The sequence below is a fragment of the Sebastes umbrosus genome, chromosome 3, assembly GCF_015220745.1.
Source record: "Sebastes umbrosus isolate fSebUmb1 chromosome 3, fSebUmb1.pri, whole genome shotgun sequence".
In the NCBI taxonomy this organism is placed as follows: domain Eukaryota; kingdom Metazoa; phylum Chordata; class Actinopteri; order Perciformes; family Sebastidae; genus Sebastes; species Sebastes umbrosus.
The window spans coordinates 10763504-10791245 of record NC_051271.1 but is presented as its reverse complement, the minus strand read 5'-3'; the positions used below and the strand labels follow the sequence as shown (position 1 = coordinate 10791245).

At 41.3% G+C, this 27742-nt stretch overlaps 1 protein-coding gene across 35 annotated transcripts in view; it reads left to right on the top strand.

Moving 5' to 3' along the window:
* Positions 1–27742, top strand: part of ptprdb (protein tyrosine phosphatase receptor type Db) — a 172227-nt gene that overhangs the window by 47394 nt on the left and 97091 nt on the right. For 34 of the 35 annotated variants that reach the window (XM_037764653.1, XM_037764651.1, XM_037764647.1 and 31 more), the window contains exons 4-5: positions 1755–1830; positions 3045–3089. The gene's annotated coding sequence lies outside the window, so the exon portion shown is untranslated. Of the gene's footprint in view, positions 1–1754; positions 1831–3044; positions 3090–22890; positions 23211–27742 lie in introns of those variants that run through there. The other variant, XM_037764641.1, reaches the window with a different exon arrangement.

Below are 27742 nucleotides of genomic sequence, written 5' to 3'. Positions count from 1 at the left end.
AGTAAATAAATTAATAAATAAATGAGTAGTTTGATATTTAGAAGTGTCAGCTATTATTATTATAAGGGCTTGTGAACTTTCTATTAAGGTGTGTGGTGGTGGTGGTGGTGGGGGAGAGGTTGTTACTGGGATGAAGACATGTCCATGTGTGTTTGTGTAGGTGAGTGATGTTGATGAATTGGGCTCAACGTCTGTGAAATTAATCTATTTGGTTGTTTTTTAATGCTATTTGTCTTTCTGTTGAAATGTACTCTGATAGTAGAAGGTGCCACTGGGATGTTGAGAGATTATTTCTATATTTCCAGTTTAGTAATATTGTTTTTTTTTAGCGATCTAAACATCTTAATATTGTCTACGGTGCACATGCGTTATCTTTGCTGTAAAACATCATGCCCGTAACTTGTCATAGCCTGCCGCAAAGTGTGTTATTCTATAGGTGATTACGCTAGAACTGCTCAGATTGGATGATTCACAGCACTACTGCAGAAGGTTATTGGTCTAAGGCCTCAAAGTTCAACAGAGGATGGATTTCATAACAAAAATAACAGCCCGTGATCCTCTGAGACCCATCCTGATTTCACTCCACCAGTGAAGTGATTTCTATTTGGCTGTGACTTGATGCGCTCCGCTGCACGACCATAGATGGCAGAAGAATTCAGGGCAAGAGCACAGGGTCACTGCAGCCACTCACAAAACATGGCAGTGTATAACATCTGTGTGTGTGTATATACGTTCTCTCTCTGCTTACGTTTCACACACCTCTGTGCTAGTATTCACACTTGTGTCCTAATGCAACCCCTTTGATCTGTCAGAGTGTGTACTTATTATACTGATGTAGTGTACGCTGCTCAGCCCTTCATCCCCTCACAGCCCGTACGTCTTGTAAGTAGCCAGCGAGGGAGCCTTAAAGATTCAGTAGGCAGAACGTTTTTTGCATCATTGGGCAAAAATTCCATAATAACTTTTCAGCATATTGTAATTCAAGTGTTCTGATAGATAACTAGACTTCTGCACCTCCTCATGACTCTGTTTTTTTAGGCTTTAAAAAATCTAGCGTTCCTATTGAGCGTTCCTATTGGCTGTGCTCTGGCTGCTGGGCGCTGCTTTTTATTTCTTCAATAGATCTCAACATGGCTGCAAGCTAAACAGTACACTACAAGATGTTTCTGAAAACATTTAAGGCGAGAAAATAGGCATTACAGTAACAGAATCTTGATTCATATTTGATCAACGCTGCCTAGTTTGACCGTTTGATCGAAGTTTGCGAGTGATTGACAGCCGGCGCATAGTCGTCAGCTGGACGGCTGAAACGGCCGATGCCATTAGGAGCACCGGAGGACACAGTGGCACATGATTATTTTCAGATTACCTGTCTCATGCACTATACTGTCCGGATATAATAACTTTTTTTAATCATATTTGCTCCATTTCTACCCACTGCTGCTTTAAAATCCTCAAAAGCCCTCCAGTATAGGAGTTGAGCCGGGGCAGTCCGTTTGACCCAACGTGCTCTCTCTGGATCAGTTTTTGCACATTAGTTGTGTTTATGTCACAGCGTTCAGATCCAAGCTTCCAATTATTGCACATAACACCGATGTAAAGGCAAGTGCAAGCAGACACAAACACAGGGAATTGAAACCCAGAGTTGGCTTTAAGAGCATTGAGTTGTGAAAGGCTAAGGCTCTGTTCCTAATCCCTTTCCCACTTTTCCTCTTCCCTTCCCCATCCCCCTGTGCTCTCCATCTCTCTTGCAGGAGAATTCTGAGGAGATTTCTTACTCTTTCATTCCTCAAGGATGAAGCAGCACAGTGGACCTGTGCACTGAAACAGGTAAGCACTGAACATCATGGCGTCCTTCAAACAAACACACATATACTTCCTTTTCTTACTGTCAAAAGCAGATTTTGTGTATGATTTATGCCGCTAAAAAGGCTGTGCCATGTCCACTGAGAAATATACAGAAGGGGAGTACAAAAAAGAGAGAGAAAATCTTGCTTCTGAGAAAGAGAGAAGCACAGAGAGAGACTCATCCTGAGGGACGAAAGGAGCGAGTGAAGAGACTGTCGACAGGATGAAAGTTTAACCAAACATCAGCTCCCCACAGGAGTGGCAAATGTGCTGCCGTCGCAGTGGACAGACCGGAGGAGAGACATGCAAAGAGACAGACCGGCAGACAGGACAAGACAGAGCGGCGATCCCCAGCTGTTTTTTAAAACGCTGCCTCTGATACATTATTGAATATGCAGCTCTCCAACGCATCGCTGAGCTTTCCTCTCATGTTAGCGCTCAAGTTCGCACAGCGTCACCATTCTAAATATAAAGCATTCGCTCAACCCTCTTCGGTTTGTTAAAAGATGCAGGGGCTGCACGTAGGCTGTGTGTGTGTCTGTGTGTGTGTGTGTTGCTCTGAGTGGCACTTTTCCTTTTTCTGAGGCTGGCTTGAGTTTGTGTGTGTGTGACTCATTTTGGTAGCAAGCCTCTGCAAACTTCAAAAAACCAAAATAGATTTCATCAAACTCTTTGAAAGTATTGTTAGATGGTGCACGGAGTATACTGAGGCGAGCGGAGTGCTTCACTGGGAGTCGCATGCACTGTACACTGAAGGAAGTGAGACGTTACCGAGGGGATTGATTTTGAATCAGACAGCATGTGGAACACTGCAGGTCTGCGACTATCTAGTGCAGCAAGAACTTAGTTTGCAACTGCAGCCTTTCTCCTAGGTCCCATTTTCCCACTTTAAAAAGTTGGATGCTCTAAGGTCACTGTCCTAAGACTTTGTGTAGATGGAGTACCAGGTCTGGTCTACAGGTGGCAGCAGAGCAACATACCCAGCAGGCATGTTTTCTGTCCCCATTTTACCAGCAAATCTCTGTGTAGGCCTCCCCGTCATTTATCTCTCTGTCTCGTCCAAGACAGGCTGTCAAGCAAATGATTCTTCCTGACCAAGAAAAACAGTGGAAAAACAATCAATATGGTATATTTTTGTAGATAGATCAAGAGTGCAGAGAAACTCACATGATAAATCTTGTCTTGTCCTATTTCAGCTCCCACTTTTAAACTTCACATTCCAGGATGAATCATGAGCAAAGGTAAGAAACTTGTCTTTGACTTGACCCTTATGTGTTAATGAACATAAACCTGTGAGCGTGTGTGAAAGATGCATATATATGTGTTTGCGAGGATGCGTGGACATCTGGGTCCAAGCAGTGCTGCTGGGTGTATATTATAAGCAGTTGTATAAATGTTTGAGGGTGTGTGTGTCTCTGTTTTCCTGACAGATGTTGTAAAGACATGATTAGCCCTCTGGCAGCCAGTAGCTCTGTGTGAGGTTGCTATAGTGACTGTGGGTTGAGTGTTGGGGAGGCCAGAGTGGAATACGAGGGTGCCGAGGACGAGGAGAGGGGGTGGAATAGGAAATGAAGTGCCTGGTGCCTCCGGCCTGTGTGTGTGTGTGTGTCTTCCTGTTTTCGTGGGTGCGTTTGTGTGACATTTAATGTCTGTTTGTTTGTGTATTTCCACAAAGAGCACAGCATTGAAGAGACACTTGTCTGTGTAATTGGGAATTTGATCAAGATAACTCAGTCAATCATGCACACACACACACAGAGAGACACGTTCAGTCTGCGTAGGAGCCGCAGAGACAGGGATCCTGTGATGGCTGGAGCGTGGGCCGAGGGTAACCTGCTCTGCCTCACAGACCAACACCACGAGTTGAGCATTTCGTATCACTTATCACTTAAATTGCCGCGTCAATGGAGCTGTTGTACAAACTGGTACAAGCAAGAGAAATGCCCTCTGCCTCTGTGAGCACAGCGACTGTTAAGTGGTGTGGTTTCAAGCACCGTGCAGCATTAAAGGCCCGAGCTCAGTTTGTTTGTGTTCTAAGGAAGTGCTTATCAGCCCGGAGGGTCAAAGCTCAGTTTAAAGGGGGTTACAACAAGCCGTGCTGTCTGTAGTCAAGGTTGAGAACTCTTTTGGCTTGTTTGTGTAGTTGTCTGAAAGGATGTACCCATTCAACTTTTCCTCTCCTGATTCCAATAGCTCAACTCGGGATATCTGCCAATACAGAGTACTGAATCCAATACCAGCGCTCTCTTTTTCCAGAGTTGAAATCTGTATACCTCGCTGTGTGGAACTCCTTTGAATATGTATTATGTAAAACAACATTAGCCCAGGGATTGCTGCTGCGACACTAAAAACTAAGTTGCCGTTCCTACTCTGACTGAGTGAATGTAACTGATAATGAAAACAGAGAATGTTGGTGAAGAAACAGTGTTAAAGGTCCAGTGTAGGATGTGGGATTAAGGATCTATTTGCAGAAATGGAATATCATTTTCATAACTATGTTTTCATTAGTGTATAATCAGCTGAAACTAAGAATTGTTATGTTTTCATTAGTTTACACACTGTATTTCTTCTTTTGATAAAGTTGGCATAAGTAAGTGTTGTTAAAATCTGTTTATTTTTGGTTTTATTGGCATATTTATAGATTTTTTTTCTTATTAATTGTGTATTGTGTGTGTTGTATGGGTAGGTGTTGTGATATATTTAATTTTTTCCTTAGAAATCAACCGAAAAAAGAATCAAATAGAAAATGCAAATGTTAAATGTTAATGCAAAAATATGAAAAACTAGGAGACGGGATTATTAAAGAAATATGTGACAGGGTGTATTAAAATTTAAATATTTTAATCACTGAGGTGAAAAACATCCCGTCAGAACTCTGACTTAGTTGATGTGTTCCCAGGGGGGGGCCACCTTAAGTGAACCGATCTCATTTTACGTAACAATTTAATGCAACCCTGAGGCTCAGTGCACGGCAAACCATTCTCATGGCTCCTGTATCTCCTGAGTGTGCAGCCTGCTGTGTATAATAGTCATGGTGTGGGATATAATGCGCTGCACCATACAGGGCTGGCTTCACACAGGGATTACACCTAGATGATTCTTCAATAGAGAATTTAGTCTCGGGTAGCCGAGCCTTAATCCGCTGCCTGTGGAAGCGGACCACAGTGCTGTGGAGCCGTGGCCAGATATGACAGAGAACAGAGAGCAGCCAGATTAGTTCATACTAGGAAGAGACGCCGCCTGACAGAGCGTCTCCTGACAGCTCCTCCCAAATCTCTCTACTCTCTCTAATGCACTCTGAGGGAAACACTGTTCCCCTTTCTGTCTTTCTTAGCTGTCTCTCTCTTTTCTCCCGCTCTGTCCCCGTCTCTCTGTGTGAGGTGAGAGCAAGTCATACAGAGAAAGTGTGTGTGTGTGTGTGTGTGTGTGTGTGTGTGTGTGTGTGTGTGTCTTATCGCTTCATTAGCCTGTAGAATTCTGGGTCATTCGTAGCCTTGTTCCCACTGTCTCAGATGCTGTAATTACCCTCACGTGAGTCACGACGGATAATTAGGATGGTCCGAGCAGGACTCAGCTACCGTGCACACACACACTGTTCGCGCTTACACATGTGACGCACATACACACACATCAGTCATTAGTGGAGAGCTTAACATGCAGTACAGCGCTAATGGGATTATCATTGCTGAGGGTCCCACTCATCAACCTCTTACTCCTCTCTCTATTCATCACCAAGCACCATTCTTAAACACTTAGGAGAACCAATCATTTCTACATGATCTCTTTCTTTCTTTCTTTCTTTCTTTCTTCACATACCTTTACAGGTGTCTCTCTTCTCTTCAGTGTTACAGTGAATCTGCTCTATTGGCACGACTACATCACAAGGACTGTGTTGTTAAAACAGACTCAATGGGGCGTTGCTGTGGTGACCTAGGGGTTTAAGCCACTGACCATGTAATTCTGATGTCCCTGGTCCGATTCCAACTGAGGACCTCTGTTGCATGTCTCTTTCTCCTCATTTCCATCTCTTTCTACTTTCTGCTTTCAAGTAAAGGCATAAAAATGCCCCCAAAATATACTTGAAAAGGCAGACTCTCTCAACCGTCTCAGCTGGTGATGACCCCTTAAAATGAAGGAATGTTTTCATGTGACCCTTTTTCATGTATTTCATGTCCTCCAGTTGCGCCCAGTTTAACCAGTGTTCTGTTTTTCTTATCTTTTCGAACACAATTTTGTGTAGCAGAAATATTATTTTTTTTTAAATTTCAACTCAATATCACAGGAAGGCGTTTAAATTACACGACATTACAAGGACATTCCGTGTGTCACGAGAAAGCATTTTAGCTTTTGCGTGTGTCATTTCCACGCCACTTTTCGCGTGCCATTTGTATGTCATGCAACAAAACTACAGTAACATTTGCAGTTAGGTTTAGGCAACAAAACCAATTAGATAGGGTTAGGAAAAACGTCATGGTTGGGCTTAAAATAAGTATGTAAACTTAGTCAAATATGTACGGAAACAACGTAATATAAGTATGGAAAACACGTCACAAATATCTCTAAAACATGTGACAAACATCACTAACATACCTCGCTAAACATAACACCAGTCATGTGTTTGTTGGACCCATCTACCTCCCCACCTGCCCGCCATTTACGTTGCAGTCAGTACAGACTACATGGCGGACAAATGACACGCCAAAAGCAGGAAAGGCGTTCTTATTGCACGCTAAATGCCTTGCGCATTATCTTGTCATTCACACGCCTTTTCGTGCAAACAGACTGTTGTTTTCTGTTTTCCTATCCTTCCATTTAATCATCTTGTGACCCTTCGTGTTTATTTTGTGACCCCTTGTATGGTCCTGACTGGCAGGTTGGGAATCACAGCTCTGTGTAAAGAGAAACAGCCAAATTAAAACTAATAACAAGATCAATGTTCTGCTTTAGAAATAGTTTGTTGTAAGAGTAACATTTAGACAGTTGAGACAAAGTATGTTCAGTTGAAAGGGGATATGCACACATGTTTGCCGTATAATGGTCATTTTAGCTGTTAATTCTAGACTTACAGCTAGTCAACCATCCTTAAGATGATAAATCAGAAAGCATACCCACATTGTAACAAGGATATGACAAAGAAAAAGAAGGTTGCGTGGAAAGTAACTTTGATTTTCTGTTCTGCTTTTTTATCCTTCAGTTGCACTGACACAATCCACTCTCACCATCTCAGCCACTCTCTACCCTCTCATCACTACACCCATTTCATCAGCTCATTTAAAAGTAATATTACCCATAACCATTCAATTTTCACTGTGTTTATTCTGTTGACTGAAATAGTAATGGAGATATTGACAGCGGAGTGCAGAGTGATTCTGTCCAGGCCATTGTGTTGAGTGGTTCGATGGAGAGAAGTGGATGACTGGAGGGCTATCTATGGTATTACATATAGTGTGGAAGGCGTGGGAAAGAGAGGCCCTCTGAAAGCTTAAATACCATGCATCACATGCACAGACATAAAGAGACAACTCACACACACACACACACACACACACACACACACACACACACACACACATACATACACAGTGGATTAGGATGGGGATTATGGAAGCATAGCCGTAAAACAGGCAGAGACAGATCAGTGTTATACTTCATAAACACACGCACACACACACACATACACTGGATATGTACAGTAAGATGGATTTATTCTGAGGTGGATGGTATGATGACTTAGGTTCATGCGTCATGATTGAGCACTATTGAAGCTTAAATAGGAAGACAGCTCAATAGGGCAGCAAATAAGCTTCAGCAATCAATTATTGAACTGGAATGGTGGGAACTGAAAGCTACCGAGATTTCACATCTGGATCATAAAGTTTTTTAAAAATGTTCATGAATTTCAATTTTCTACTGAATGACCTACAGACAGAACTACAATGAGGTGTCAAATTGTGAGCTTGAAATTTGTGTCTTATATCCAGAATCTAATCTACCATAACATACAAGAAAAGACAACCTTTACATTTTGTCAAGCAAACAGGTCTCAAGTTCATCACCTCCAAAACTCAGGTTATGTACATTAATAAAACGCCTCCATGGTAGCAGTGCTTTGAGCTAAATGCTAACGTCTGCATGCTAACACGGTCTCAATGACAACGCTAACATGCCGACGTTAAGCAGGTATTTAGGCCATGCTAATAGCATGGCCTAAAACAAAGATCCATCTTTATAACAGTAGCAAGAACATCCTCTCTAAAATACGGCAGAGGTCACAGCGATGGCAGGGCCTTGTGCCTCGGCAGATCACATCTCAAATGCTCTGCTGAGATTGACTCCCCTCCAAAAGAAAACAAGGAAGACCAAACATGACCTTTCTCTTTGGCAAACAAGATAATTCAGGTAGACTGTATATAAGAAGTGTACGTAGTCACCGTGACTTCACCCATTGGTTTTTGGACTGCCGTTTTGAAGACTTGAGCGCGGCATATGTTATACTGTATGGTAGCGCAACGCAAACTCATGGTGGCACTAGAGGAAGTCAGTGGGATTCATCCTCTGGGAACCATGCATGTCTGTGCAAAATGTTATATCAATCCATCAAATAGTTGTTGACTTTGCTCTGAACTGAAACATCTCAACAACAATTTCAGTCCGGACCAAAGTGGTGAACCGACAGACTGACACTGCCGTCCCTAGAGCCATGCAGCTAGCATGGCCTAAAACAAAGGTCCATCTTTATAGCAGTAGCAGAAACATCCTCTCTAAAATACGGCAGAGGTCACAGCGATGGCAGGGCCTTGTGCTTCGGCAGATCACATCTCAAATGCTCCGCTGAGATTGACTCCCCTCCAAAAGAAAACAAGGAAGACCAAACATGACCTTTCTCTTTGGCAAACAAGATAAATCAGATTAACTCTATTTGGAATGAGGCTCTACATGTTGTCAAGGATATAGGGAACAATTGAGGGAGATCATTGTGTCCTCATAAACCTGCAGGAGACGAAGAGGATTAAGCAGTAGTTAAGTATATCTAGAATCTAAATGGGGCGATATTATCTTCTTGGTAACCTTTTTGTGTATAGGTACAACTTACCTGAATAACAGTAAAGATATTTTCTCATTTACCACTACTGGTATCTAGCCACATTTATAGTTTTATGTGCTGTGGATATCTGAAAAATTTCTGTTTAAAATATTCAACAGCACCTTGTCATTCTTGTGTCCAACTCTGGATACTCCACAGTAACTGTTAACAGTTTTCATTGAGACTGTTTCTTTGGTAGAAGATAGTTTAAATGAAACCTATTCACAGGGAGGTCTGTGGGTTATCTTCAGTAGCCGGGACATTGTTTCTACAATAATTCATTGCTGTTGAGTTTTTCAAATGTAATTTCCGAATGCTTTGAACACCACGTACAAAATCCCATTAATCTACATTGTATCACGGTGGCTACAGAAATCTCAGAGACGGATAATTCAAAACCTGGACATAATGATTAGGGTGAAGTGACCCTTTTAACACCGAAACATTATTTCACTAAATTACACTGCACAAAGAAAATTGCATTCAGTGGATAATAAAAGTCTGAGCGAACTTTGAAATGCCAAGTTGATAAAATGTGCTTCTGAATTTGCAGGGGTTGTGACTGAGGTGAAGTTTAGACTGTAGTCAAACCAAGGCATTCTTCTTTGATGTCACCTGTTTTAAAAAGCAGCTATTAACCCTAAGAGACCCATACAAACCACACAGGGTATTTAGGGGGGAGATAGCAGGTCAGCAGTAGATGTCACATAGAAGTGGTGTACATCATCTGAAAGCTGGAAACCTGAAGATTATTTTGAAATGCAGCTCAGCACTGTGTGTCAAGTTGTTCTAGTCGTAAATCAGAAAATAAATAATGAATTAATTAAAATCACTTGTGAAAGTGTATAAGGGCTTAGAACATTAGACGTATATGATGACCATGCTCTATTGTGTCTCATAAGTTGTTGCAGCAATTTTGGGGTTGATTGTTACACAGATTTAATGCTAAATGTAAAAAATAATTTAACCCTCAAGAATTGATCGAAATTATTTAAAAAAAAAAACTCCAAAATACCACATTAAAGAGGACATATCATGCTCATTTTCAAATGTTAAAAAAACGCTTAATTTTTCTCATTTCTCACCTGTCACTGTTGTGATTGGTCAACTGAACCAAACTCTTCGGACTCCACTCTAACTAGCTTTGTTGGAGGGCGTGCCAAACTAGCCACCAGGCAGGTACTATGCAAATGTGTTACTTAGTGACATCACCATGTTACGGAAGAAAAGGCGGGACTTCAAGCAAGGCGTTTCAGGCAGTTCAGGAGCAGTGTTTCTGTGTGTGGGGGGGAGTAACTCCCTTTCGCGTGGACGTTGGGCTTTGTAACTTTGCAGACCTTTCACATGCACAAAAAACTATATAACACATTAAAGGAAAGGGGAAAAACACAAAAGCATAATAGGTCCCCTTTTAAGAGAATAATAGAATATTAGCAGTAATGGAAGTTAAAGGTTCTATATATGAGATTTTGAACATTACTACAGCAGCTTATAAAGAGACTAAGAGAGTGTCCTCCCAGACAGCAGCGAGATGGTAGAGTGCAGTTCGAAAGTGTTCAGCTGAAAGCATATTTTACTTGATGTTTTAGGTAGCTAGCCTTAGCAGGATAGCTAGCAAGCTAATAATTACGTTACATGGATTTAGTTCTCTCAGCAGATTGAAGAAATGGCTCTTTACCAAGCTGAATACATTACTAATGTTACAAAAATAACTCTAACCTGTAAAAATCAATATTCAAACCAATGAAATAACAGCCAAGATATAGTCCTTGGTTGCTCTTGTGGTTCTGAATGTCATATATAGAACCTTTAAGGATTGAATTTAATTTCTCTGCTTGGCAAAAACAAATTGAATATATAGCTTTGACTGAAAATATAGTTAAATATCCACCTCTAATTGTACATAGGAGCTTTCTGCCATCACTGTGGTCAGATTAACGTCCATAATGGCTAGAAGACTTTCTTACTAACCGTAACCCATGTCGTAAAAGATTAATGCGGTGAACAAGTACACATACACGCACACCCACGTTATGAAAAAATGAGAGGGAACAGTTCACCTCTCCAGCACCCGCCTTGTTAATTTGAACAAATTGCCCAGTTTGTTGAAAGCAACGCACCGCTGTGTATCAGAGCGGATATATTGCTCTATAGATACTGTGTACTCTTTTTATTGTGGGATGAAACGCTAACTGATACTGTCATGTTATAGACGTTGTCATATAACGTTTCAGAATCTGGCCACAGCTCGGTCACACACCGCTCATGATGGAGCGCTAGTCACACGCTGAGTGAGCGCCTCAATCTGTGGCCGTCTACGCTCCGGCCCCGCTGCATCAGGCATGTCTTGGTCACCAGGCATCTGTCATCAGCACACAGCTCACTGGAGGTCTGTGGCTCCCCGTGATCCCATCTTCTCTTCAACTGTCAAATATAATCATCAATCTCTCCTTCGCTTCCTTTTATATTCACTCTGCATATTTCTGCCCGGCCTCCTCAAACCCTGCCCTCTCACCCTCCTCCTCCTCCTCCTCATCCTCATCCTCTTCTACATTTCTCCCCTTTTCTTTCACTATGCTGAAATATATAACCAGCAATTTGCCAATCTCTCCCACTATGACACACACATGCACACACACACACACACACAGACACATGCAGAGGCATCCAGACCGCAAGAGCTGCTGTGGTGTATAATGACAGATAATTGGCTATTGTGGGTTCGCCCTCGGCAGCAGGAACCAATCATAGTGACAGCCACTTCTCCATGACCCGTGTGTGTTCGCGTGCGCGTGCGAGCATGAGCCTCCGAGTGTGTGTGACGCGCTGATTGTATTTTATTTCTCTGTCTGCCTTTGTCGCTCCGCGTGTAGAAGTAATTGCTAGTCAAGCGCGTAGAGTATGTAACTGACAGCTCTCTTTGTAGTTTATATCCCTGTCATTGTTGCATTTATGTAAACATAAATAAGCAATTCAGCTGTACTTTATGCATCTGTCTGTGTGTGTGTGCACGTAGAATACGAATACCAACCGCTGTCCAACAATTTACTGACTCCCGTGTGCATACTTTTAAAACATTTTATGCAATCTCTACACAGATGAAGCGACATATTAGGCTTGCACATGGATATAACCTCAATAAAATGTCCTTGCTTTTAGACAAATTGCCACTCAGTGCTTCTCATTTCACATTCTCAGGGTTTGTGCACCCGCCTCGAGGATCCACAGCCCCACACAATGCAGCCTTGCTGTTCTCCACTAATGTGATAGCTGCTTAGCTTGTCATTCGTCACTCATTTTGATGGAGTCAGCAGCCCTGGTTAATGGTCTGTCTGCTCGCCATTCGTATGGAACCTGTTGACTCCCAACTGCTCCAAACTGATCATTTCTTTTCTTTCTCTGGAAAAAAAATAATCCTGATGTGTTCTTTTCACGCTGCGATGAATAGTAGCCGCATCAGCAACAGCCTTTAAAATAACAGCCACGGTTCGAGTTAACACGCATTTTCTCTCTCTCTGCTTTTTTCATTCTCATATATTCCCTCGCTCTTGTGTTCTGTCTCTCTTTCTCTGCCACTTCCTCTTCTCTCGCTGTTTTTTTTTTTACCTCCTTCTTTTCTCTCTCTCTCTCTCTCCCTGTTTGCACCAACTCTCATTTCCGCTCTTTCAATAGTAGGGAGTGCTCATCCAACCCGTGCACACAGACTAAATGAGATCCTGTGTGTGTGCGCGTGATGCGTGCGTGCAGCTCAGGCTCTGTAAATATGATCTTTTCCGTATTGCTAATACGCACTACCATAAAAAAAAACGTGCATGTTTGTGTGCGTGTGTGCATGGAGGAGGAGTTGTGTACTTCATCATACCAGCCAGCTCAATATTCCCAAATGCAATTTCCTCGATGTGAAAAGAGCAGGCTGGATGTTCATCATTTTATATTCCCTTCTTAGTGTTCGATAAAAGCTTCTTTAGGACTGCTCGTTCTTGTGTTCTTTATTTTTTCGATCCTGTCACTCCCTCATTTTGACCCTGTCTGACTCTGCACACAAACACACACACTCCTGCCTTTTTGTGGCACACAGCGGATCTGTCTCCTCTGCATGATTAAAGTGCATATCACAGCAGTGTTTCTTTGTAATGCTGCTTAACATTCTGAGCCTATAACATATAATTCAGCCCTGCCGAACTCATCTGTATTGTGTTTATGAAAATCAATTCAAGCAATGGAGACAGTTATATGTAGATAAAAGCGCATTTTAAACACACTTCAAATTGACGGTTCCAAAAGCTCATAATTACCTTTTCTTTTTTTTTACCACAGCTAAGCCAGAGGAGGATTGCTATTGTCAGGGTCAAATCAAAAAATCATCAGTGCCTTTTAACACCTGAATAGCAAAGAAATCGTAAAAGGAAGGTTAGGTGTGGAGCGAATCGGGACTTAACAAAATGTTGTTATCCTTGTTTATCCTTGTGTAATCCAGATATACGACTAGGATGTATCTTTTCGTGTAGGTATAATAAACCAACCAGCAGCCTTTCCCCTGACATCCACCCGACTGCTTGCTCTCTCCTTGTTAGCTGCATTAGTGTCTCCCTCTATGAAATTAAGGTTGTAATTGTCCAGGTGCAACTAGGGAAGGTGCCATCTCCCAATACCAGCCAAGCCACTAATGGTTAGCAGCCCACTGCAGCACTCACATGTCTGGGTGGAAAACAAATGACTGGAGAACTGGCAAAAGCCAAGTCAGTGCCTAAAGGAAGGAAGGGATAATGATGTGGTGTGTGTTTGTGTGTAACACATCTATGAGTATGTATGTGTGTGTGCAGCCAAAGCAGATTTACGCACCACAATTTTCCATATCCACTAAGAGAAAGGGTGTGTGTGTCTATCATAAAGTCATCGATCTTTGAAGCTGGACGAATGTTTTCCTGTGTACATACGAGTGTGTGTATGGGGTCAGTGGGAGGGTGGGCAGTCAAGTGTATGTGCGGGGCATTAATCATTAAGCATCAATGATTAAGGTGTGTGTGTGGGTGTGGGTGTGTGTGTGTGTGTGTGTCTGTGCAGGAGGCACTGTGGCTCTCTATGATGCTGAGATTAGAGGCAATTATTGAAATGTCATGGCTTTAATGGGTCGCCGCTCTGCACCCTTCTCATAAGTCAGGAGTTGAACTTTCAAGGTGATGAAAAAAAGAGCCGTGCGCTGAGCCTTTCTGTGTTTTTATCAGATTGTTATTCTCCACTTGTTAGCCCTCTTTACTTTTCACTCAGTAGAATATTAACAGCCTAATATGTCGTGTACGGGTGTGTTGACACCGTAATGCTCTCTGGGGCTGCAAATAAAGATTATTTCCATTAGTAGTTAGTCTGCTGATTGTTTTCTTGATAAAAGCTACGGTTGATAATTTCACTGAACACAGCTTTTTGGCATATTTGCTGTCACAAACTGTCACTATATCCTTACAGTAGTGCATGAGACAGATAATCTTTGAGAAAACTAATGTTCCTCTGTGTCCTTGTTGCAAGATTCCTCTGCGCCCGAAGGAAAACAACCAATCAGAGCCGAGGAGTCTCTACAGCAGCTGTCAATCACTGCTTGTGAAGCTCGTGAACTCCGATCAAACTGTCAAACAGCGCTGATCAAATATGAATCAATATTCTGTTACTGTAATGCCTATTTCTCACCTCAAATGTTTACAGAAACATCTTGTAGTGTACTGTTTAGCCGTAAAATTAGAAAGTTTGCTCCGGCTGGTGGGAGGGGCTTGGTTTTGGTTCGACTGTTTTCAACAAGTCAGCCGAGTCACAAACGTTCTCATTTTACAGCTAAACAGTACACTACAAGATGTTTCTGAAAACATTTGAGGTGAGAAATAGGCATTACTGTAACAAAATCTTGATTCATATTTGATCAGCGCTGCCTCGTTTGACCGTTTGATCGGAGTTCACAAGTTTTGCAATGATTGACAGCTGCTGTAGAGACTCCTCGGCTCTGATTGGTTGTTTTTACTTCGGGCGCGGTAAAATCTTGCAAATGCCATTAGGAGAACAAGGAGGACACAGAGGAACATTATTTTTTTTCACAGATTATCTGTCTCATGCACTACTGTCAGGATATACTGACAGTTTTAGCAAACATGATAAAAAGTTATTTTTATTAAAGTTACCAGTTGTAGCTTTAATTGACTCGTTTGGTCTATAAAATGTCACTGAACAGTTCATCATATTTTCCCAAAGCCCGAGCTGAATTATTCATTTAACAATCATAGAAGATAAGAATAACTTTAAAATAATATTAACATTTGAGAGGCTACAATCAGTTAGTTTTTTGTCATTGTTTCCTTGAGAAATAGCTTAAAGAATTCATCAGTTATAACATTGTAACATTGTTGCTCATCAATTTTCTGTTTATTGTCTAATCGATTAATCAACTAATATTTTCCGGTCAAATGTTCTTGTAGACAATACTAGAAAGAAAAACTTACATAAAGGATACTAGATAGGCCTAATCCTTGAAGGTTGAACCTGAAGTATGTTGTATAAGCCACCATTGCATGACACATGTCATTATTATTGTTGCAATGAGAATTCTTTTGCATCGATCATAAACCCCACAGTCTCTGACGCATCTCCTTTTTGAACACAAAGGGAACTACTTTTCATTGTTGCTTGTACTGTTATAGTTTGTTCCTTTTATTTAAGTTGTTGAGTGAAGTGCTATTTTTAGTGAGTTTTTGGTTATTTGTATAGCTAAACTAAAATGAAAAAAAGTTTTTTTTTTACTTTTTGGACAGTCAAAACTAGCCATTCATCTCAATGGGAAGCAAAAAATAGAAAGTGATCATGAAAACGATTCTGAACTTGTTTTTAAAAACTTAATGAAAGCAAGTATAATGCTTGAGTACTACTCAAGTCAAGTACTCTAAAAGGCTTGGATACTTTTAAAGAGATTTGGTATATTGAAGGTGCTCTCTTCACTTTAAATAATAATCTATAAAAATAATACTCTGTTTTATTGATTAAAAAAAAGCATAGCAATAGTCTTGCACTGATTGGAGGAACATTTTACCAGTGTACTGTAATTAAAAAACTTTCTTTCTTTCTTTCTTTCTTTCTACAATGACAGTCAATTGCAGCCCATTGGCATGTTTGTAAAGAATTACATCTAACTCATGGCAGACATCTTTGACTTGTCAAACACAGGTGTAAATAATTAAATTAATGATGGTTGCTTACTTTCCATGTACAGTACTGCAGGTTTTCCAGCTTCAGGGCTCCAGCATTGTGTGAGCTGAATCACTATCCTGAGCTACTGGCACACCTAAATGGAATGGAGCCATCATTAATGACATTGGATGTACTGTTTTTATTGTTATGATTAGTCAAAATATCTGCTGCAGGAGAGGTGCGCTGTCATTTTGACAGTGGTCAGGCCAAAACATACATTAAATACAATTTATCCAGTGCCTCATCAGTCCAATGTTCTAGCAAAAGTTTTGGTCTGTTCGGCACAAGCCCTTACTGTACTGTAACTGGGAAATGTCCAATCCCTCTAGTGCCACGACCAGGCCAAAGTTTAGGTCACAGGTTACTTAGCCTATCATTTTTTTAAAAACTGTTTAAACAGAGAAAAACTAAGAAGTTAAACTAAGAAAGTTTCACTTTCAATCTGCACTATATTGTATGTCTATGGGAGCATCTTTGAGATTCTTTAGGAAGGATTTTCTATACTTCATATCACTGATTCTGACTTAATGATGTTGACCTTACTTAGATATTGCTTCAGCCACACTTTAGGTGTGTTTAACAGTTTAAATATGCTAAGTGAATTCCAGTATCCACCGTTCTCCATTTAAAATGTCATGCCAATAGGTTGAAAAACAAAGCAATGGTGGACATATTTTATATTTCTTATCAGTCCCACTTATTCTATTTTTAGAACACCAGAGCATCCAAAGCCCACATATTGCTGGCGGTGTGTGATATGTAAAGCATAGGACGTACTATCTCCGGATCACAGGATTAAATCCATAAATGAGCTGGACATTTTCTATGAAAAGCCTGCTCTCAATTTAAAAAATTCCCCATGATGCTACAGGAGACATAGTTTAAAATTGTCCTTTGCCCAAATGTGTGTCTGGATGCAGGCTTAGAGAGCATGATGTGTTGAGCTGGGTTAGTGACAATAGATAAAGTGTGCTGAGGATAGGCAGAGTTCATGCATGACTTAGAAAAAACATTGGAAGCTGATAAATTAGTGGGTTGACAGCACAGTGCAGTATGCCTGCAGGGAGTGTGTGAACCAGAGTGAACATGTGTGTGGACAGTCATGTGTTTTTCACATGGAGAAAGCATCCATGCATACATACACATTGAATATTGAACCCATATATCCATACATATTTATCACTGGATGACTTGAATATTTAATCGAGAGCTGCGCGTGTAGATACGTGTCGACAGTGAGAGAGTGCTGGGGTGTGAAGCCGCAAAACAAAAACAACATCATCATATGCAGCGCAATTTGCATGTGTGTGTGTGTGTGTGTGTGTGTGCAGGGTGATGCTATGTCATGAGGCCCATCAAATACAGCCCTAGATTCTATTTTAGCCAGTGAAGTTATCTCGATAGCAAATCCCTTATCTCTTAAGTGCTGAGTTATTATCTTTTTAGTGTCTGTGTGCGACTGCGAGTGTGTGCACAACCCCATTGTGTATGTGTGGACACACTTGTTTCTGGTGTGTGTGAGGGCTTGCATCTGTGTGTGTGTGTGTGTGTGTGTGTGTGTGTGTGTCCCCAGCCTGAGGTCGTGTTTTCTTGTACCCACTGAGCTAAGGAGTTTTTGCAACAAAAGCATGTTTACGCTTCTCCATCTCATTTACATTGCGCTGATGGGAATCTGCTGCACCACTGATTGTGTTTGGTGTTCTAGGTCAGCACACACCCAGATAAGTCTGTGTGCAGGTGAGTGTGTGTGTGTGTGTGTGTGTGGTGCAAGTATGTGCTCAAAGACTGAAAATTGGTGTTAAAGCCCGTCGTCTCCCCTTTTCTCCCTCTTTTGCTGACTTCCTGTCTTTTTGTCAGCACACAGACAGTCCTGACACTCCTAAAAGTTTGTGTAACACAGCAAAAGTGCCCCCTAAGGTGCCCATCCAGTAGAGAAAACGTCTTGAAGTGCTCTCTAGGGTGCCCTTCCAGTTGATAAAACGTGACGAAGTGCCCTCTAAGGTGCCCTTCCAGTAGAGAAAACAGGACTAAATGAAGCCTTAAAATTGAAAAAAATGTAATGCAGTGCCCTAAAGGCTAATAAAACTTTCTGCGTGCAGACAGCCTGAGTCCGCCACTGATCATACATGCAGTATACCTCATATCTGCAGCTTATGGCTTAATCGAAATAGACTACAAAATGCTGTAACCAGGGTCTGAAATTAACTCTTTTCATAGCCTGCCACTGTGGCAGACAAGTACTTCTTTTTTGTCTGCGACTCAGATATTTTATCTGCCACTTTTGAAATCTCTGCGCTAAATGAAGGAACAAGGCAAAAGTGAGCATGGCCCAACTACGTACGGGGGTATAATAACATCTTAGATCTGATGTCATTCAATGTTCAATATATTTTACACAAAAAACATTATATGTATGGTAAATTACAATATTCGAATTACACCGTGGCTTACAGGGGAGCCCTATTTTTCGGGGCAGGGAGGGTACTGTGCATAGTACTGTACCGTACTTTGTTATTGTCATCTATAGTGGTTGTTTGCATAAAAACACACAATTCAAATGATTATGATTATTTAAATATTTGCTTTGATTAAAAAAATCTTGGCAAGCTGTTGAGAGCTAGTGTTAGGATGTTAAACAGGTCATACTGTAATTCCCTCTCTATTATCTATTTTATATTGCTGTGAAAACATCTCCTTCAAACAACTGGATTTATTCAAGTTTTTCGCCAAAAACTTAATTTTACGAGGTTACATTTGAACACATCATGATAACGTAATTTACTTTCGCCCTATAGTCATTTTTCCTGAGCAGAGTTTGAACATCTCATAATAATAACAACTCAATGGCACCTCCATTGACATTAGTAGATCTGTTGTTTAACCAAGCAGGACTGTGCTGCCCATCGGCTGCTAACAGGTAACATTACTAACTCTCCTCCTGTTGAATTAAACACAGGTTTGTTGTTCACAGTGTTGCATTATCAGGGGAAAATAGTGTGCATCCCTCAGGCAGTGGCTTCGGACCAAAACGAACTGAAACACGATACAACGTGCTTATGTGTCATAGTACATGCGTAACTGTCGGGAAGCATCAATTCAGAGGAATCCTTAGGAGGCATGAGATGCCAAGGAATCGGACAAGAAGGAACAGGTTCTCTATTCCCTCCCCTAGCATTTTCCCTGTGTGCCAAAGTGGCGAATGGCCTGCCGATTTTACCCGCCACTGCCAACAATTTACCTGCATTTGGCGGGTGACGGGTGATCATTTCAGACCCTGGCTGTAACCCCTATTGTCTTGAACCTCATGTGCCATCAGGCACAAGTTAATTCAGTCATATTCATTTGGTACAACTCCTTTATTGGAATGTTTCTTACAATGTGACGATGATGCCTAAAAGAAAGTGTCTTACGCGAAGGACTATTCAGCATGACATGAACATACAGCAATACATCAAATTTCAACAAAACTCATGAAGTAGAACTACACTCGGTTCGGAGTACAAATACACATAATTACTCACATGCATAATCACGTTGTGCGCCCTAAGCGCTCCAAGCAGTCCAATCTGGGAAGATTTTTGATTTAATTTTAGAATCATAATACAACTGTGTGCACAAGAGAGGAACTTTCAGATTTAAATGACTAACTGCATTAGTCTTCACATCTATTCTGTATATAATAGTAGTTAAATATTTCTTCTCCGTGGACCCTTTAAAATTACCCCATGGATTCCTTTTTGTTGCTACTGACCACGATTTGGAAAATGTTGGCCTAAATAATAATAAGGCAATATCCGAGTTTATCAAAGAGCTGCTCCGCACTGGAGATAAGATCGACTTCACTTGTCTCCACGGATTAATTGTGCCTGTGATTGTCCCTCTCCTAATCTCCTAAACCCAACATTACCCCAAAGAAAAAAAAACAACAGAGACTTAAAGCTAAAGCTTTAAAGTTTTCTGCATCATTGGACAAAAATTCCATAATAACCTTTCAGCATATTGTAATACAAGCGCTTTGAGAGATAACTAGACTTCTTATCTTAAAATCTAGCCCATGACGGGAGACTATAGACAATCACAGGTCATTTCAGAACGTTCCTATTAGCTCTGCTCCAGCTGGTGGTCGTGCTTGGTATTTCCTCAACAGATCTCAGCATGGCTGCCGGGTCACAAACTTTCTCAACTAAACAGTACACTACGAGATGTTTCTGAAAACATGTGAGGCGAGAAATCGGCATGACAGTAACGCAATATTGATTAATATTTGATCAGCGCTGCCTAGTTTGACCGTTTGATCGGAGTTTGCGAGTTATTGAGAGCCGGCTCTCGTAGACGGTAGCTGGACGGCAGACTCCAGTTTGACTCCGGTTGTCTGTGAGATGGCATTAGGAACACCTGAGCACACAGAGGCACATCATTTTTTGCTGATTACCTGTCTCATGCACAACTGTCAGGATATAGTGACCATTTTATAAAAAAATATATATATTTTAATCGTATTTACTCAAATTCTACATACTGCAGCTTTAATCTATAATTGAGTTTAAATTTTAACAAAATATTTGAGAGAAAATAAAAGAAGAGACTTTGGCTTAATTTATTATGTTCAACTTTTTTATTGGCACAACAAGTACGATAAAGCAGCACAACTACAAAGGAATTAGTGTTTTACATGTTTCAGACAGTGTTCATCCTAGACCCATATTTCCTAGCCCCCCCTGTTCCTCTTTGTAGTGATGGAGATAATATGGTACACACGGAAAGTTTGGCAATGTACACATGGAAATACATTAAATAATCCAAGAGATGGGAAAACAAAGAATAAATAAATGGATAATAGCAATGACAATAATATTAGTAATAGTAGTCCCCCCCACACATCCGGCAGTCTGACACTATCACATCATTCAAATCCCTCCTCAAAACCCACCTGTTCAAACTGGCCTACTCTCTGTGGTGTCCATCAGTTCATCTTACGTGTCTGCATAAATGTGTCTCTGTCATGTCCAGTTGTTTTTATCTGTCTATGTTTAATTTTATCCTTGTAAGGTGTCCTTGGGTGTCTTGAAAGGCGCCACCAAATAAAAATAAAAATAAAAATAATATATATTATAGCAAATAAGTGGGAAAGAAGTATATATACCTACACACACCTATATGTTGGCTTAATTTATTTATAGAATATTCTATAAACAAATTCAACTGCATGTTTTTTTTTTATTGATTCCATAAAATATTAAAAAATGAATACAGCATGTGACCTTTTACGATTGGCATTATATTCCTTATTGATCCATCCCCAACTCCTCGTCTCCTCCACTCGTCTACCGGGACGATTTCACGTTTTGCCGGGCGGGGGGGTGGTGACATAGAAAACCGGAGCCACACACACACACACACACACACACACACACTACATTATGGACTCCCCAAAATAAAGTCGCAGGTTTTTCCTCAACAGATCTCAACATGGCTGCTGCTGGGTCACAAAGTTTCTCAACTAAACAGTACACTACAAGATGTTACTGAAAACATTTGAGGCGAGAACATTACAGTCGGCTTTACAGTAACACAATATTGATTAATATTTGATCAGCGCTGCCTAGTTTTGACAGTTTGATCCGAGTTTGCGAGTTATTCACAGCCGGCTCTCAGACGGTAGCTGGACGGAAGACTCCAGTTTGACTCTGGTTGTCTGTGAAATCTTGCAGATGGCATTAGGAGCACCTGAGGCATTTTTTTTTGCTGATAACCTGTCTCAAGCACAACTGTCAGGATAATGTGACCATTTTCTAAAAATAACTTTTTTTTTTTTTTAACCCTCCTGTTGTCTTCCCGTCAACCATGCAACTTTTGTCTTTTGTCTTGTTTGACTGTTTTTAAAGCATACATTATAAATTATCACCCAATTCTGTATAACATCTTTTTGGCCAACTTCATTCCAATTCATTACCACAAGTTTTACACTTTTTTTGGGGAATTCATGGTCAATAAACCTAATTTATATGAAATTAAACCTAATTTTTTTAGGAAAAAATGCCGAAATTATGAATTATTTGGACTATACACAAAATTGGAGGAATAATGTTGATGGATTATCACAGACCGGTATATGTCAAAGTTTAGTCAGAATATTACAAATATTATAATATTAAAAAAAAATGTTTAATGACAGTGTGACAGTGTGTTTTTTGCAAAGACCATATAAGGGAACCATCCATGTAATTTTGAGGAAATTAGGTGAAAGACATCCATATTTATGATATAATGAGGTTTGAAAACCGGTCAAATTTGACCCGAAGACAACAGGAGGGTTAAATCACATTTGCTCCAATTCCACCCACTGCAGCTTTAATCTACAATTGAGTTTACATTTTTAACAAAATGTTTGAAGAAGAAAAAAAAGAAGAGACTTTATCTTAATTTATTTATAGAATATTCTATAAACAAATGAAGCTGCATTTTTTTTTTTGTTGATTCCATCAAATATTAAAAATTAACATAGCATGTGACCTTTTAAGATTGGCATTATATTCCTTATTGATCCACCCCTCGTCTCCACTCGTCTACCGGGACGATTTCACGTTTTGCCGGGCGAGGGAGTGGTGACATAGAAAACCGGAGCCACACACACAAACACACACACACACACACACACACACACAGAGACACACACACACACACACACACTACATTATGGACTCTCCAAAATAACGTCGCAGGGAATTACGCGCGGCGTCTGCAGCTTTAAATCTGCTCCAACTTCACTCCAGCCAGCCATCATAACCGGGGGATTTAGCAGCTACCTTACCGAGCCGTATACTCACCGGGTAGGAAATTATTGGAGCGAGAGAGAGAGAGAGAGACACACACACAGAGAGAGAGGGAGAGAAAGAGGGAGGGAGAAACAGACGCACGGTGCTGCTGGATTATTTGGGCAGAGCGGCTGCAGCCACGGTGGATGTTACACAGACGACGCACTGAGAGAGAGCTTGAATCTTATTCTAGACCTGCGAGTTTTTCCAACGACGGCTCCGGACAGGATGCTGATATGGTGAGCGCGTCTCTCCTCATTTTGTTGGTGTAGTTTAGTGTTATTGTTGACATGCACACTGGAGCGTTAACTTCCTCTCATCATCATGTATTCCAGTGCAAAGCGCCTCTCTATATAACGCATCTGCTGCTTATCCCTTCATGTGTGTGTGTGTGTGTGTGTGTCAAACACATATGACTGACACCTAATATATGCCTTATCTTTTCCTCCCTACATGAACTGTTTTATTGCTGTTTCAGGTGCTTGCCTTTTGAATTCACACTGATTTCTATCATATTTAGGACTTGTGTGTGCATGAGCGTGTGTCTGTGGCTGTCAATCAATGATCATGCCATTCCATCATGATGTTTAGTTGTATTGGAGCTGTTGAACACTGATCTTGTTGTTCTTCCTGTGGTGTGTCATGGTTGATTATTAACATACAGTAAATACAGTTTTTTTTGTTCTTGCATCTTTGTCTCATTGACGGTGAGGTTATTATTACAGTTTCTCTTCTTCGCTACAGGGCTGGCTCTTGAAATGAGTTTTTTTTTTAAATGCTGATGAGAGATTAAGGAGGCTGTAAACCGCTTCACTGGGGTGTTTTTGGTGCTCCCCCCTCAAAACATGCTCAGAGGGTATTTTCTCACGACTGAACCGATGCCACACAGCACACTGAATGGACGTTTAAAGGTGTGAGTGTGTGTGTGTGTGTGTGTGTAGACACAAAGCGATAGGATTTGTTAATGGCTGTCAGTCAGTTCAACCTGTGTGGAGTGGGCTGTCGAATTAATGCAAATCTGCGTGAAACACTTTAGACTCCCAATAGGCCACAGTGGATTATATGGGTGGATTTCTGTCTGTGGGTTTCACTCCACCCAGCAGGTATAGCCAATCCATGTGGACACATGTGAGAGATGTCATTGGAAATATAAATCATTTCTGATTGCCCAATACTTTCACCTGTGAGATGTAATGATTGAATACAGGCGATGCTATTTATATTTCCCTTTATGCCACAGCATAATTCGATGACTGTAATGTGCTGTAATGTGCTGATGGTTGTGTGTGTGTGTGTGTGTGTGTGTGTGTATACGTGTTTGGTGGTAGTCAGCAGTCTTGCTCAAACACCGTCTATGGCAGCATTACAAACCTCACTAGCTTACAAATCAATCATGCAAGTACTTTGACAGCAATTAGGTTAGAGTGTGTAAGAGAGAAACATATATACAGTCTAGTATATATATATGCCTAAAGAGAGTTAGAGTGGTACCTTCATGTGTTTGCCTGATTTTCTATTTACAGTTTATGCCTACAGTTTCTCTGCTAAGTGCCTTAAACCATAACTATTGCAATGAAAAGCCTGCACAGTGGGAGCCATATACAGTATTTATACGTCACGTTTTGCCTCCAGAATGGAACATCTACATGATAAGGGCTGCAACTAATGATCATTTTCATTGTTGATTGATCTGTTGCTGATTAATTGATTAGTTGTTTGGTCTATAAAATGTCAGAAAATGGTGAAAAATGTCGATCAGTGTTTCCCAAAGCCCAAGATGACGTCCTCAAATGTCTTGTTTTGTCCACAACTCAACGATATTCAGTTTACTCTCATGAAGGGGTAAAGAAACAAGAAAATATTCGCGTTTAAGAAGCTGGAGTCAGAGAAATTTTACTTTTTTTTCCTTCTTAAAAACGTACTCAAACCGGTTAATTGATTATCAAAATAGTTGGTGATTAATTTAATAGTTGACAACTAATCTGTGCAGCTCTACACATGATAGTTACTTTAATGACCAAATAACTGATAACATAATATTTAAACAGTGTGGTGCTTTTCCTTGGCGAAATGTGTACGTTTTAGAGATGCTGATGGCGAAGAGATGGAATTATCGTCAAAACAACAATGCATGATGTTTAGGAAATATGTATTCAATGTAAAAATGCGTTCAGTTTTAATTTCTGCTGCACTCCATATACATGTGTTTGGGCACATCAGGCAAGTGGACTGCAACCTGTTTTACGACTACAGCCTGCTGCTCTCAGGTCAGAGGTGCCTTGTCACATGCCAGTCTGTGGATGAACAAGTGCTTTACCCCAACTGATCTTCCACTGTGGCAATGTGCTGTGTGTGTGTGTGTGCGTGTGTACATGCATGCCACTGCAGCTGTTCCTCCTCTCAGAGAGATTAAGTTTCACAAGATGTGATGGATGCCAGTGTCTGCAGAGCCAGCTGTGAGTGACTGTGTGTGTGTGTGTGTGTGTGTGTTTGTGTGTATTAGATGTTTGTCAGCGCATTTCTGCGTGTCTGCGTGCGCAAATGCATAGCGCTGCACATGTACGCCATATATATGTCGTGTCATTGCCCTGAGGGTTGGGTCAAGTTAGGAGAGGTGATGTTAAGGTCAGGGATGTTATGAGTCGGGTTGGTAATTATAGTGACTGCGCCTTTGGTTCCCACAGACCAGGCCAACGCAGTCTAAAACCAGGGAGACATGAGCAGGTCAGCAGGGCGCGGGTCAACCTTTTTCCACTGCAAACAAAAAAAAAACATTCTCAGAACAGAAAAGACAAGTTTAGAAAGCTCGTTTTTTATCTTGTCATCATATGTTTGGCTTATGCCTGATCATGCAGAGGACTGAGAAACTAAACATACTTACATATTTTTTTATTCACTGTGACAATTGCAATTCAAGGGCTGCTTCTCAAGAATCAAACTGTATATGTAAAGGTTTTGAAAGAGGCTATTTTGAGAGACAGCCGTGCGGTGAAAACAGGCTGTAACAGTCAGAGTGGGCAGGCGGGAGGCTCCTGCTTCAGCTCCAGTTAGCCAGCATCCAGCTGCGTCGCTGCTCACGAAAGTGATAGGATGTGTAGCCGAGAGGAGTGGAGGAGGTGGACGAGCAGCTGAGAGGCACAGCGACGCTATTGATTTACCTGGCAGTCGGAGGGGACAGCTTCCAATCTATCTCGGCTCGTCCCTATCATCTGTCCGTCGGTTCACCCGCGTCTCAGCCTTCCTGTCCTTTTCTCCGTCTGACTTCTAGATGGCCCCCTGCTCTCACTTTCCCCATGCCTCTCCACCATCTAAATCAATAGCATGTACTTCTATCATCCCTCTATTTGATACGTCTGTTCGTGTTATCACTTTCTTCTTTTGTCTCTCGCTGCCTTTGTCTCTCTCTGTTTTCCATCCAGCCAATCACACCCACATACAGGCTGTGAATTGGTAATTAATAGCAAAAAAAATGTCTTCACCTGTGGAGAGGAGCATATGGTGAGATATTAAAAATTTAACTTAAGACTTCCCTCCTTTCAGCTGTTCTCCACTCAGGCGGGGTTTGTTCTCTTTCCTGCTGTAGCTCTCCATCTACCTCCATTGCTCTCTCGCTCTGTCTCTCCTTATTCTCAGTACAAAACTGCTTGGTTTGTTTCCTTTTCCTTTTTCTTTTTACCAAAGTGTTGTAGTGGCAGTACGTAGCAAGCAGACTATGTTTACTATTCCATAAATAACAGAGACATGGCAGCGGATTTCCATATTTATTGCATGTGCTGTGTACGCCTAGTGTGTGTGTTTCGGGTGCTTCAGAGAAGAGGCATATGTGTAATGAGGAAAAGGCAGAAATAGAGGACATTCAGAGAGATGAATAGAAAGAAAGAGAGACAATGACAGAGACAGAGTTTGTGGTCGGGGCGATCCCTTCATCCCCCCGGCCCCCCGATGTTCCAATCAGAGGGAGACACTCTGAAGGAGCCGGGCCCGACCACAACAATTCCAGTTTCCAACCACACTTACACAAACTCACACAGACAGACACACAATATTCAGCCAAACGTGCTCAGCCTCCCACGGTCAAAGCCGAAGTGTTTCCCTCCTCTTCCTACTCACTTTCCTCCTCACTCTTAATGTCTTTGTCTTCTTTTTGCCTGTCCTCCTACGTCAATTATCGTCTTCTCCCTGTCTCTCTTTTACTCCCTCCTATCCCCATGGCACGCATGATGGTTTGACATAGCAAAACTGGTGCCAGACCACAAAGCCTTATTTTCCCTCTGCAGGTCTTTCTTTCTGACTCTCTCTCCTTCTATCCGTCCCTCGCCTCCCCACCCCTCCTTACTACCACACAGTTTAATCTGCAGTGGGGGCTTAGTGGCACGGCTGCAGGACTTCCACATCACTTCTTTCTCTCTGCCAGAGGATTTGCTGCTGTTTACAGCCGCTCTCCTATGGCCCTCTCTGTCCTGAGGTCCTCTGTCCTCCTCGCCGTCTTCTAAAGCTATTTATTTGTTTGATAATTTATTCATTGTAATTTCCTTGAGTTTTCCACCCTCCTCTCACATCCTCTCTTATCTCCTCCATTCTCCTCCGTACAGTGGCGCCTGTGTGACATGTGTTTGCATTACGTCTTATTATCCGCCCCTTTAATCACTGTCCCATCGACACGGCCGTAAAGCTCGGTTGATGTCTGTGAAATCGCTGTCATGGCTTTTCTTTTTTTCCTCACAGCGTCAGATCCGAAGATAGGGCTCTCAGACGACTCTGTTCGCTCCAA